Below are 12,631 nucleotides of genomic sequence, written 5' to 3' on the forward strand. Positions count from 1 at the left end.
GTACCCCAAGCACAGACTTTTGAGACCAGTGAGATCTAGGTTAAGAATAGCTGTTTGGCGGGGCACCTGGGTGGCTCAGTTGGTTAAGCATCGGAATTTAGCTCAGGTCATGATCTCACGGTTCGAGAGTTCAAGCCCCACATTGGGCTCTGGGCTGACAGCTCACAGCCTAAAGCCTGCTTCGGATTCTGTGTCTCCCTCTCTCTCTCTGCCCCTCCCCTGCTCACTCTGTCTCTCTCTCTGTGTCTCTCTGTCTCTCTGTCTCTCTCTGTCTCTCAAAAATAAACAAACATTAAAAAAGAAAAAAAAAAAAGAATAGCTGTTTGGCTAGGGACCAAAAAGGACCCATATGACAAGTCTGCTGTTAGAATTAAATATGAGATGCTGCATGAAAAGTGCTTTGCTCATTGTCTGATGTATTGTAATTGCTTAATAAATATTACCATCATAATGATTATTGATAGAGAGTTCTTTATTATTTATTTCAAACCAAAACTACCCTCCCAATAACTTCTCCCCATTGGTCTCCATTCTGGTCACTGGGACTTCACAAAAGTAAATCTAATTCTATAGCCATTCAGCAGCTATATTATGTTGGAAGACAGATGTGATCTCCTAAAAATTATCTCTTCTCCAACCTAAAAATTCTTATCCGCTTCAAGACTTCTTTGCTTGACAAGGTTTCCTGACAACAACTTTCTGGTCACTCTATTTAGAATATATCAACATTATAAAGATCTTAAACATTACACCCAGAACACTCTTGCAGGTAGAGAGTAACCAATGTCACGTACGGTGCCGAGACTACTGTTTCTACTTTCTGATCTTGGTATCAATAAAAGTCCCCCTACTTCCACTGAATTCTGTTGAGCTAGTTTTCCTACAACTTGTGCTTATGCAACTGATTTTTTTTTCATCTAATGCAAGATTTGACATTTATTCCTTTTAAATGCCATTGTGGTTTCAGCCCACCTTGCAAGTCTGTTGAGGTCATTCTGAACCTTGGGATCAGTCATGCATCATGTTAGGTATTCTAACATTTTATCACCTGCAAATTTAATTAATATGCCTCTACCTCTTTATTTAAGGTCAATAAACAAAATTTTAATGAACATGAAATACGTCCAGAGTCCCTTGGTAGGAGCTAAGTCAATTGATATGATGTTGAATAAGATAGAGGTCAAGGTCAGAACCCTGTAGCATCTTACTTGCAATCTTCTCACGGGCATATCCTGAAAAATTTTGAGTTTGCAAAAGACAAGGCCTATGGAGACAAAATAATAGGCTATAAATATTTTAATTATTTTCTAATGTTTACTTTTGAGAGAGACAGAGAGTGAGGGGAGGGAGGGGAAGAGGAGAGGGAGACACAGAATCTGAGGCAGGGTCCAGGCTCTGAGCTGTCAGCACACAGCCCGATGCAGGGCTCAAACTCACAGACCATGAGATTGTGACCTGAACCGAAGTCAGACGCTCAACTGACTGAGCCACCCAGGTGCCCCCAGGCTATAAATATTTTAAAAGGGAGCAAACTCTAAAGATGCAAAGTTGGAACCAATGGATGGAATGTTAGTGATGCACATTTCGTTATCTCCCCATCCCTCCCCCCCTTTTTATTTTTTAATTTTTTTTTTAACGTTTATTTATTTATGAGACAGAGAGAGACAGAGCATGAACGGGGGAGGGGCAGAGAGAGAGGGAGACACAGAATCGGAAACAGGCTCCAGGCTCCAAGCCATCAGCCCAGAGCCCGACGCGGGGCTCGAACTCACGGACCGCGAGATCGTGACCTGAGCTGAAGTCGGACGCTCAACCCACTGAGCCACCCAGGCGCCCCCCTCCCCCCCCTTTTTTAATGCAACTACAGTTGAACCTTGAACAACATGGTTTGAATTATATGGGTCCACTTATAAGCACATTTTTTCAATATAGTACAGTACTGTAAATGTATTTTCTCTTCCTTATGATTTGAATAATATTTTCTCTAGCTTACTGTATTGTAAGGATATAGTATATAACACATATACAAATTAGGTGTTAATTGTTTATGTTATTGGTAAGGCTTCTGGTCAATAACAGGTTATTAGCAGTTAAGTTTTGGGGAAGTTAAAGTTATATGCAGAGTTTTGACTGTGCAGGGGGCCAGCACCCCTGGCCCCTACAGTGTTCAAGGGTCAACTGTACTTTGTTCTATGTCTAAACTTCTGGTACCTCATCTGTTCTTTACAATTCGTTAAAGATGACAGTTCAGTAATTTCATCTACAAGTTCTTTCAGTTCCCTGACTGAAGGGATGTTCTTTCAGCTCCCAGGGTGAAGGGACAGAGTGGGGGTGAGGAAACAAGCACCAGAAAACAATACTTTTTGATCGGCTATTTGGACTTACAGCGTCTCCCATCTGGGATTTTTAGCTGCTCTATCATTCCAATTAGTTAGCTTTCTTCTTGACAGAAAATACGGAAAAAGAGGCGTTAAATAGTTCTGTTCTGTCATACATTAACATCACCTCATCTTGTACAAGAAGCTTGCTATGTCTACTCCCTGCTGTTCTGCTCTGAACATAACCTTTTGTATTTCTGGTTATCCTTCGTGTCCCTCACCTCAGAGGCCTCTGGGTATCCTAGCTTTTATATATCCTGACACTATTCGTTCAAGTCCATATCACTCTTTTATACCTATCTTTGCTTACATTTGCTTCATTCTACTGAGGATACATACTTTTAAAATTAGAACATCTGGAATGTTCTCTGTCCAGCCGCAGTGATCACTTCAAATATCTCACTTTCTTCTTCCTCATCATCATGATTTGTGTAAATATGCAGCACATCAATTTAGAGAAAGTAAAAGAGATGATGAAAGAGATGGGTTTATATCTCAGTGGGGTGAACTATTAGAAAGTATGCTCTACAAGAGCAAAGATCTTCTATTTTGCTAGAGGCTCACCTACTAGAACAATGCCTACAGCTCCCATAGCCACTCAAATATGTATTGAACAAATGAACAATCAAAATATCAAAGGATAGTAAGACTTTAGCAGGCCACAACAGAGGAGACAGATTTCAGACAGAACAGCGTGAACAAAGGCTTGGAGGTGGTGAAGCAAAGGAAGCGGTCCACTGTGGCCTGGAGCTCAAGACACACGTGAGCAGTGGGAGATGAGGACTTAATGACTTCTTGAGATCTTCAGGTCAAACTGAGGAGCTCAGCCCTGAATCAGGCAGGCAGTCTGGAGCAACTAAATATTCCGAGCAGGAATCACGTAACTTGAGGTAGGCTTAAGAAAGATTCCGGCAGAGGTATGCAGAACTAATTAAAAGGAGTTAAAAATGTTCATTAAAAATGTATTTACTCATACAGGGTTAGGAAAAAACCCTGGCCAGGGATAGTTAATATCTTTCTACGTACTTTCTATTTGAACCCACAGCATCTGCCTTAACAACCTGTGTCCTGCCCCCACGTTGAAAGGAGTTAAGAGTCATGAGTATTACTAAAGCAAAGTAGGGATAAAACAAAGCCAAAATAAAGAGGTCACAAAACTGTAGCTTCTTGCCAGAATTTACTGCAAGCTGGAGGAGGATTGGCTTCCACTTGCTAAAAGAATGGCTTAGTTGTTTCACCAAAGGGAGTTATGCTCAAATCTGGGAACATTTTTTTCACTTCCATCTAACACTATTTTTTTTTCCATCTAACACTTTTAATGTGTGGGGCTACCTTGATAATTCTGTTTCAATATCTTCCAGTATATTGGCAGGAAATAGAAAGAACAGCAGAATGATAAAGCCTATCTGGATACAATGTTAATATTAGTCTTTCTCTGCTACTCCACCAGACTTCCAAATGACTCTTGCCTTTTCTTATATGTGACCCCTTAGGAATCTGGTTTCCTTTCCTAATTTTTCATGCTTTGTCCTGTTTTTCCTCACTGTATTACTATGGAACGTTGCCTGATACAGTGGTTTTACTAATAGGCTAATCTACTACTGCTTGAAGTAAACAATGGCTGCCATGATGAAACTTAATCTTCTTTATTTACAGACTTCTTTATTTCTTTTGCTTTTAGATGGTAACTATCCCCGGCTAGCAGTTCCTCTTTGGTAATTTCATGCAATCTAAATTAGCAGCAGCCATGACACTGCTATCCTATTTAGCTTTGGGATAGGTCTTAAAATAGAATTTTTACTCTCTTCAATGGTGTGGTTTTTAATCTCTCTGGTTGCTGCCACATATGTTTGGGAACTGTAGTCTACAATGTGGTTTAAAGTCTCAAAAAAAACACCTTAACATTTTAAATAAATATGGTAGTAATAATAAATATACATAGTGGTAATACATAGGATACCATAATAGATACTGCATTAATGATACACACACACACACACACACACACACAACACAGTAAAACGTGGTGCTGATTAAAACATACCTAAAGGAGTCTCAATAAATCTTATAATATTAAACACTACCTCTCAGCAATTACATATAAGATGGTAGTCTCTTTATCCTCCAAAATACTAAATAAATATTAGAAAATTTAAAAAATATTCTTAACACATGGCAAGAGTTGATTATGATGAGGCATGAGTTCTCCTTTGGCTCTCTGATCTGTTAAACATTTTTCAACAACTCATTCATTGTAGGTTAACCATGAGGGTCCAATAAATAGCCTCAACAAGCTAGACACACAGGCCACATCTGACACTGAACTACGGATGACTGTAAAGTCTCCCACTGGAGGTCTGGAGAAATACAGAATGAGAGAGTTATGGCTTAACATTAGCACATGTGAAAAAGACTTTAGGGTTCTAGATGATTTGATGGGACTCAACTACCAAAAAAAGTGGCTGCAAACTTGAGCTGCATTCAAAGAAATACAGCAGGTGGAGCAAGGCTGAAGATCCAGCTCACACCTAGAATATTCTGTTTAGTGCTAGGGGCTACACTCTAAAAGGGCAAAATGGCGTACGTTTCAGTTTTAGATCAGACGGCTGGCTGACACCAGATCTTGTCATATAAGGAACTGTAACTCTTTGTGTAGAGACTGTTCCACAACTTTTAAAAGAGCATATATTACTTATAGTCAGAAGAGAAGACGCTTCCATTTTGAAGAAAATATATTTAAATAATGCCCAGCGTTGAGTTGGATATTATAAAACTGATATGTTCAGATACTGCTGGTTTTACTACAGATTTGTTTATTAAACCTTCTGGAAAACAATCCTGCCATACCTTGTTACAGCCACAAACGTGTTGCTGTCGTGGCTTTATAGACAAACTATGGTAGATGCATAAGACAGAATACTGATTGGCCATAAAAAGGAACAAACTACTGACACAGCCACATGATGGGATCTCAAATGCATTATGCTAAGTGAAAGAAGCCAGACTCAAAAGGCTACATACCTGACACTTTCATTTAAATGACATTCTGGAAAAGGCAAAAACTATTCGGACAGAAAACAGATCAATGACCGAGGTTGAGGTGAGGAGGGGAACTGACTTGTATACAAAGGGACATAGGAAGAGTTTCTGGGAACAATGGAACTATATTATACCTTGACTGTTAGGGTTGTTATACCACTGTAGAAATATATTAACTCTCACAGAACTGTACATGAAAATGGGTGGGGCACCTGGGTGGCTCAGTCGGTTGAGCGTCCGACTTCAGCTCAGGTCATGATCTCGCGGTCCGTGAGTTCGAGCCCCACATCGGGCTCTGTGCTGACAGCTCAGAGCCTGGAACCTGCTTCAGATTCTGTGTCTCCTTCTCTCTCTGCCCCTCCCCTACTCATGCTCTGTCTCCCGCTGTCTCTCAAAAATAAATAAATGTAAAAAAATTAAAAATAAAAAATAAATAAAATGGGTAAACTTTACTATATTGAAATTCCATCTTAATTTAAAAAAAAAAAAAAAGAAAAATAAGAACATCTTGAAAGCAGCCAGAGAAGAGAAATACGTACACGAACAATAAGATTATCTCTTAAAGAGAAATACTTTTTTCAGACCAACAAAAACCTAAAAGAATTCACTACCAACAGATACATACTATAAGAAATGTTAAAGGAAGTGCTTCAGGCAGAAGGAATATGATATCATATACAAACTTGGATCTCTATAAAGAAATGAAAATTTCATGAAATGGATGAAATAAAGGTAAATATAAAATACCCTTCTAATTATTTTTAATAGTTTCAAATAATTGTCTAAAGCAGGGGTCAACAAAGTATAGCTCTAAGGCCAAATCTCACCCACTTCCTGTTTTTGTAAGTAAAGTTACTTTGGAACACAGTAACACCCATTCTTTTATGTATTGTCTATGGCTGCTTTCATACTACAACGACAGAGTTGAGTAGTTGAGACAAAGACCAGATGGCCTACAACACCTAAAATACTTGCTAACAGGCCCTTTACAGAAAAAGTTTGCCACCCTTGTTCTAAAGCAAAAATAGCATTGTATTGTGGGTTTATAGCATATGTAAAAGAAAAATGTATAAAAACAATAGCATAAAATATGACAAGGAAATTGGAGTACAAAAACCTTCCTGTAATAAAAACTACACTAAATGTGAAATGGTGATTAAAGATGTGTATTAGAAATGCTAGGGCAACCACAAAAATTTTTTTTTCAGATTTAAATAATAAGCCAATAGTGGAGACAAAAATGAGCTCATAAAGAGATTCGATCAATGCTAAAGAAGACACAAAAAGAGGGGAAAAGGAATAATGAACTGATGGAACAAACAAAAAACAGCAAGATGCAAAAGTTTAATCCAACTGCATCGAAATTACATTGAACATAAGACTAAAGGTATCGTTTAAAAGATAGAGATTTTCAACATGAAAAAAAAGCAAGACTCAATTATATGATGATTATAAGAAACCCACTTTAAATATAAACATATAGCAAGACTAAAACCAAATGAATGGGTGAGGTATGCTTCTTGCTATAGCCAAGTGAGGCTATCAACAAATCTTCTCCACAAAAAGCAACCATAGGGGCGTCTGGGGGGGGGCTCAGTCAGTTAGGCATCCGACTCTTGATTTTGGCTCAGGTCATGATCCCAAGATTGTGGGATAGAGCCCCATGTTGGGCGCTGTGCTGAGCATGCAGCCTGCTTAAGATTCATTCTCTCTCTCTCTCTCTCTCTCTCCCCCCCCTTCCCCTGTCCCCCACTCCCTCTCTCTCTCTCAAAAAAAAGCAACTATAAAGTTAGACAAAATTCATAGAAACCATTTTGAGGTTTGAGAACTTAACCAAAGGCATACAATAATCTGAGACGCATTTATGCCTAAAAAACAGATTAACTTGGATAAGAATAGTGGGAATTAGGGTGCCTGGGTGGCTCAGTTGGTTAAATATCTGACTTCAGCTCCGGTCATGATCTCACAGTTCGGGGGTTTGAGCCCCGTGTCGGGCTCACTCACTCTCTTTCTCCAAAATAAATAAACATTACAAAAATATTAAAAAAAAAAAAAAAAAAAAAAAAGAATAGTGGGAATCTGTGGCATTTGGACCTGGAGCTTCTCCCATCTGTCTTGCCTCAGTTGAAGCAGATGTTGTGCCAGGATGGGGCAGGTTATGAGAATAAGCAGCTTTTCTGTTGTAGCAGAAAGAGGCTTACTTGATTTGGAGCAGTGGGTAACACTCATGTCCAGCAGTGGGTGTCAGCGGAACAGACTATCTCAGAGATAGGCGAGTGAAAAGGGCCAAAAGCTCTCCTAGCACAAGGCTGTGGTCATGGTTGGCACAAGTATATTCCTGGCTGAGGCTGCTTGCATTTATAGCAAAGACCCAAGGGGATTCAACCAGTCACACACTCCTGGCTGCCACTGAGGCTATCTGGATACCAAGAGCATAGGTAAAAGAACCCAGCAAAATATAAAAGAAGGGGGAGACTTGAAAACAGCCTGAAGTTTGAAGTACTACATACACACACACAAACCCACTGACAGATGACACAAACCTTACTGGATTAGGTGGTTCAGTATAATTCCTGTTTAATCACTGGCTGACTAATAAGCCAGGCAAACATAGAGGCAAAGCCTGGGGAAGCAGACTTAAAAATTAAAAATTTAAAAAATAAACATCAAAGGCCACAAATCATAGGGAAGAGAGATTTCATAGGTGTAGTAAACATGTTACTAATTTATATGTAGTTACTAATTTATATGTAGTAAACACATTACTAATTTATATGTTTATACTATTAATGAAAAAACAATGAACAAACAAAAAAGTAACCATAGGATATGTTAATTAGCTTGATTTTGGTGATTATTTCACAATGAACATGTGTATGAAATTACCAAATTGTATGTCTTAAATATATATGATTTTTAATTGTCAAATATTTCTCATTTAAGAAAAAAAGTATGAAAAATCTTGGAGAGATGAGAATCTAGACCTGGTATATTATGTTATCTAAAATGTCGAGGTCTCAACAAAAAATTACAAAATAAGGGCGTCTGGGTGGCTCAGTCAATTAAGCATCCGACTCTTGGTTTGGGCTCAGGTAATGATCTCACAGTTTTGTGTGTTTAAGCCCCGCACTGGGCTCTGCACTAGTAGCAAAGAGCCTGCTTGGGATTCTCTCTCTCCCCCTCTCTCCCTGCCCCTCTCCTACTCACACTGTCTCCCCCTCTCTCTTTCTCTCTCTCTCTTTCAAAATAAACTTAAAAAAAAACTTCAAAAAAAATTACAAATATACAAAGAAACAGGGATCTGTGACTCATAGTCAAGAAAAGCAGCAGCCAACAGAAATGGTTTCTGAGTACCCCAGGGGTACTAGCTAAATCAGACAAAAATTTCAAAGCATTTATTATATATAAGCTCACAGAACTAAAGAAAAATCATAATGAAAGAAAAAAATATGGAAACAATGAATCTATACATAGAGATTTTCCATAAAGAGAGTGAAGTCCTGGAGTTGAAAATATAATAACTAAAATGAAAAATTCACTGGAGCACTTCTACAGCAGTCTTGAGATGGTAGGAGAAAGAATCAGTGAGCCTGAAAATATAAATTATCCAATGTCAGTAATAGAGAAAGAAGACAGGAAAAAAAAGAAGAGTTTCAGAGATGTGTGCGATAGCACAGTATACGAACATATACCAACATATACACATTGGAAAGCCAGAAAAAGAGAAGAGAGAAGCTTATCAGGTTTGATGAAAAATTTTAATACATATTCAAGAAAGCTCAGTGAAGTGCAATTAGGAAAAAAACAAAGAGATCAACACCTAAATATAAAACAAGCTGTTGTAAGCCAGTGTTTAAGAGAAAACCTCAAAAACAGCAAGAGAAAAGCAACTTATCTGGAACAATGGAGGCTAGAAGAGAGTTGAATGACATACACGAAGTACTGGGAAAAACTTTTGTCAACTGAAAGTTCCATATCTAGCAGATTTATCCTTCAAAACTGAAGATAAAGACATTCTCAGATAATCAAAAACTGAGAAAATTTATTGCTAATGGATAATGCAAGAAATACTCAAGGAAGTCTCTTCAGGCTGAAAGAAAGTGACACTAGATGGTAACTAGAAGCCAAAAGAAGAAATGAGGAACACTAAAAATAGCAAATATGTGGTTAATATAAAAGATTCTATAAATATGTATAAATCCGCATTTCTTCTCTTAACTTCCTTGAAAGATGTAATCATTTTTTTTTTAACATTTATTTATTTTTGAGAGAGAGTGAGTGGGGCAGGGGCAGAGACCAAGAAGGAGACACAGAATCTGAAGCAGGCTCCAGGTTCCAAGCTGTCAGCACAGAGTCCAATATGGGCTCAAACTCGTGAACCACGAGATCAGGACCTGAGCTGAAGTCAGATGCTCAACTGAGCCACCCAGGTGCCCCAAAAGATGTAATCATTTTTAAAGTAATAACCACAACACTGTATTTTGGGGTTTATAATATATATAAATATATTTTAATGTATTTATCATTGATACTTAATACTATAATAACCATTATAGTAGTAGCACAAAGGAAGGAAAAAGAATGGTGCAAAGCTTATATATTTTACCAGAATTATTAACTGAAGTAGATTCTGATAAATTAAAATGCGTATTATAATTCCTAGAGCAACCACCAAGAAAACAACTCCAAAAAACATATAGTTAGAAAAAAATCAGAAGAATTAAAACTGTGCATTAAAAGCATTTACTTAATACAAAAGGTGGCAGTTAAGGAGGAAATAAAGGAACAAAATAGACAAGAATAGAATGTTTGTAAAGAAATAGCAAAATGGCAAATTCAAGTCCAAAAGGCAGACAGTGTCACACTGGATAAAACAGCAAGATTCAATTACATGCTTTCTATAAGAGACAGATCTTAGATTCAAAGACACAAATGGATTGAAAGTGAAAGGATGAAAAAAGATGTATACTATACGGAGAACTACATTAAAATATTATTATATAAGTATATATAATTATTATTTATATATAACATATATATTTATTTTACTTATATATTATATATACATATATATTATATACATTATATGTTGTATATTAATATATACTAATATAATAATGTTATATATGTATATATAACATATTAACATAACTACATTAGGAATTATAACTATATGAATAATGATATGTTAACATACTATACAGAGAACTATATTAAAATCGGATAAAATACACTTTGAAATGAAAAGTAATATTAGAGACAAAGGATTAATGATAATAATGATGTATATCTTACATTGGTAAGATATAATAATTTCAATGTATACACACCTAACAATATAGCCTCAAAACAAATGAAGAAAAAACTGACAAATTTGAAAGGAGTAATAGACAATTCAACAATAACAGGTGAATAATTCAGTACCTCACTCTCAATAATTAGTAAAAACAGAAAATAAGTGTGTGTGTGTGTGTATATATATATATGACTTGAACACTATCAACAAAGGTGACATAACTGACATATACCAAACATTCCAGCCAAAGACTGCAGAGTACACAATTTTTAGAAGTGTGCATGGTTTGCACCTTTCATAAAAATTAATTCAAGGGGCACCTGGGTGGCTCAGTTGGCTGAGCACCCGACTTTGGTTCAGGTCATGATCTCATGGCTTGTGAGTTCGAGCCTGGCATCGCGCTCTGTGCTCACAGCTCAGAGCCTGGAGCCTGCTTCAGATTCTGTGTCTCCATCTCTCTGTGCCCCTCCCTTGCTCATGCTATCTCTCTCAAAAATAAATAAACAATAAAAAATATTTTTTAATTAATTCAAAATAGGGTGCCTAGCTGGCTCAGTTAGTAGAGCTTGTGACTCTTGATCTTGGGGTCATGAGTTCAAGCCCCACATTGGACAGAGCTTACTTTAAAAAAAATAAAGGGGCGCCTGGGTGGCGCAGTCGGTTGAGCGTCCGACTTCAGCCAGGTCACGATCTCACTGTCCGTGAGTTCGAGCCCCGCGTCAGGCTCTGGGCTGATGGCTCAGAGCCTGGAGCCTGTTTCCGATTCTGTGTCTCCCTCTCTCTCTGCCCCTCCCCCGTTCATGCTCTGTCTCTCTCTGTCCCAAAAATAAATAAACGTTGAAAAAAAAAATTTTTTTAAATAAATAAATAAAATTAAAAATAAAAATAAACAAAAATTAACTCAAAATGGATCAAATACCTAAATGTAAAACACAAAACCATACAACTCCTAGACAATAACAAGAGAAATGTCCCTAGGTGATCCTGGGTTTGGTGATGACTTTTTGGTATCATCAAAAACACAATCCAAAAAAAAAAAAAAAAAAAGAAAAAAAATTGGGATTTCATTAAATAAATTAGATTTCATTAAAATTTAAATTTCTGTTCTGTGAAAGACACTAAGAAAATGAAAAAACAAGCCACAAAATACTTGCAAAACACATAACTGATAAAGGCCTAGTATCCAAAATATACAAAGAATTCTTAAAACTTAACCATAAAAAAAAATCCCAATTAAAAATGGGCAAGAGAAAGATCTGAACAGACATCTCAGCAAAGATGATATACAGATAGCAAATGACCACATGAAAAAATGCTTAACATCATATGTAATTAAGAAATTGCAAATTGAAACAATAAGATATCGTTACAAACTTATTAGAGTGGCTAACAATCAAAATAATGACATCAACAAATGTTGACAAGGATGTGGAGCAATGGGAACTCTCATTCATTACTGGCGGGAATCTAAAAATCATATAGCCTCCTTGGAAGACAGCTTGGAAATTTCTTACAAGAATAAACATACACTTGCTATATGATCAACAATTTGGTAACACCTAAAACAACATCACCAAACGTTGACAAGAATGTGGAGCAACGGGAACTCTCATTCATTGCTAGTGGGAATGCAAAATGGTATCACCTCTTTGGAAGACAGTATGGAAATTTCCTACAAAAATAAACATACTCTTGCCATATGATCAGTAATTTGGTATCTACCCTTAAATTACCTGGTACTTACCCAAATGAATTAAAAATGTAATGTCTGCACAAAAACCTGCACAGAAATGTTTAAAGCAGCTTTAACTGCCTGAACTTGGAAGCAACCAAGATGCCTTTCAATAGGTGAGTGGATTAAAAAAAACTATGGTACATCCAGACAATGGAATATTATTCATCAGTAAAAAGAAATAAG

The 12,631-nt window shown here is 37.0% G+C and overlaps 1 protein-coding gene across 2 annotated transcripts in view; it reads right to left on the reverse strand.

The window, feature by feature from the left end:
• BORCS5 (BLOC-1 related complex subunit 5) overlaps positions 1–12,631 on the reverse strand; it is a 98,669-nt gene that overhangs the window by 64,935 nt on the left and 21,103 nt on the right. The window lies entirely within an intron of this gene.

This window comes from Herpailurus yagouaroundi, unplaced genomic scaffold (assembly GCF_014898765.1).
Source record: "Herpailurus yagouaroundi ecotype Mexico unplaced genomic scaffold, PumYag 166, whole genome shotgun sequence".
In the NCBI taxonomy this organism is placed as follows: Eukaryota; Metazoa; Chordata; class Mammalia; order Carnivora; family Felidae; genus Herpailurus; species Herpailurus yagouaroundi.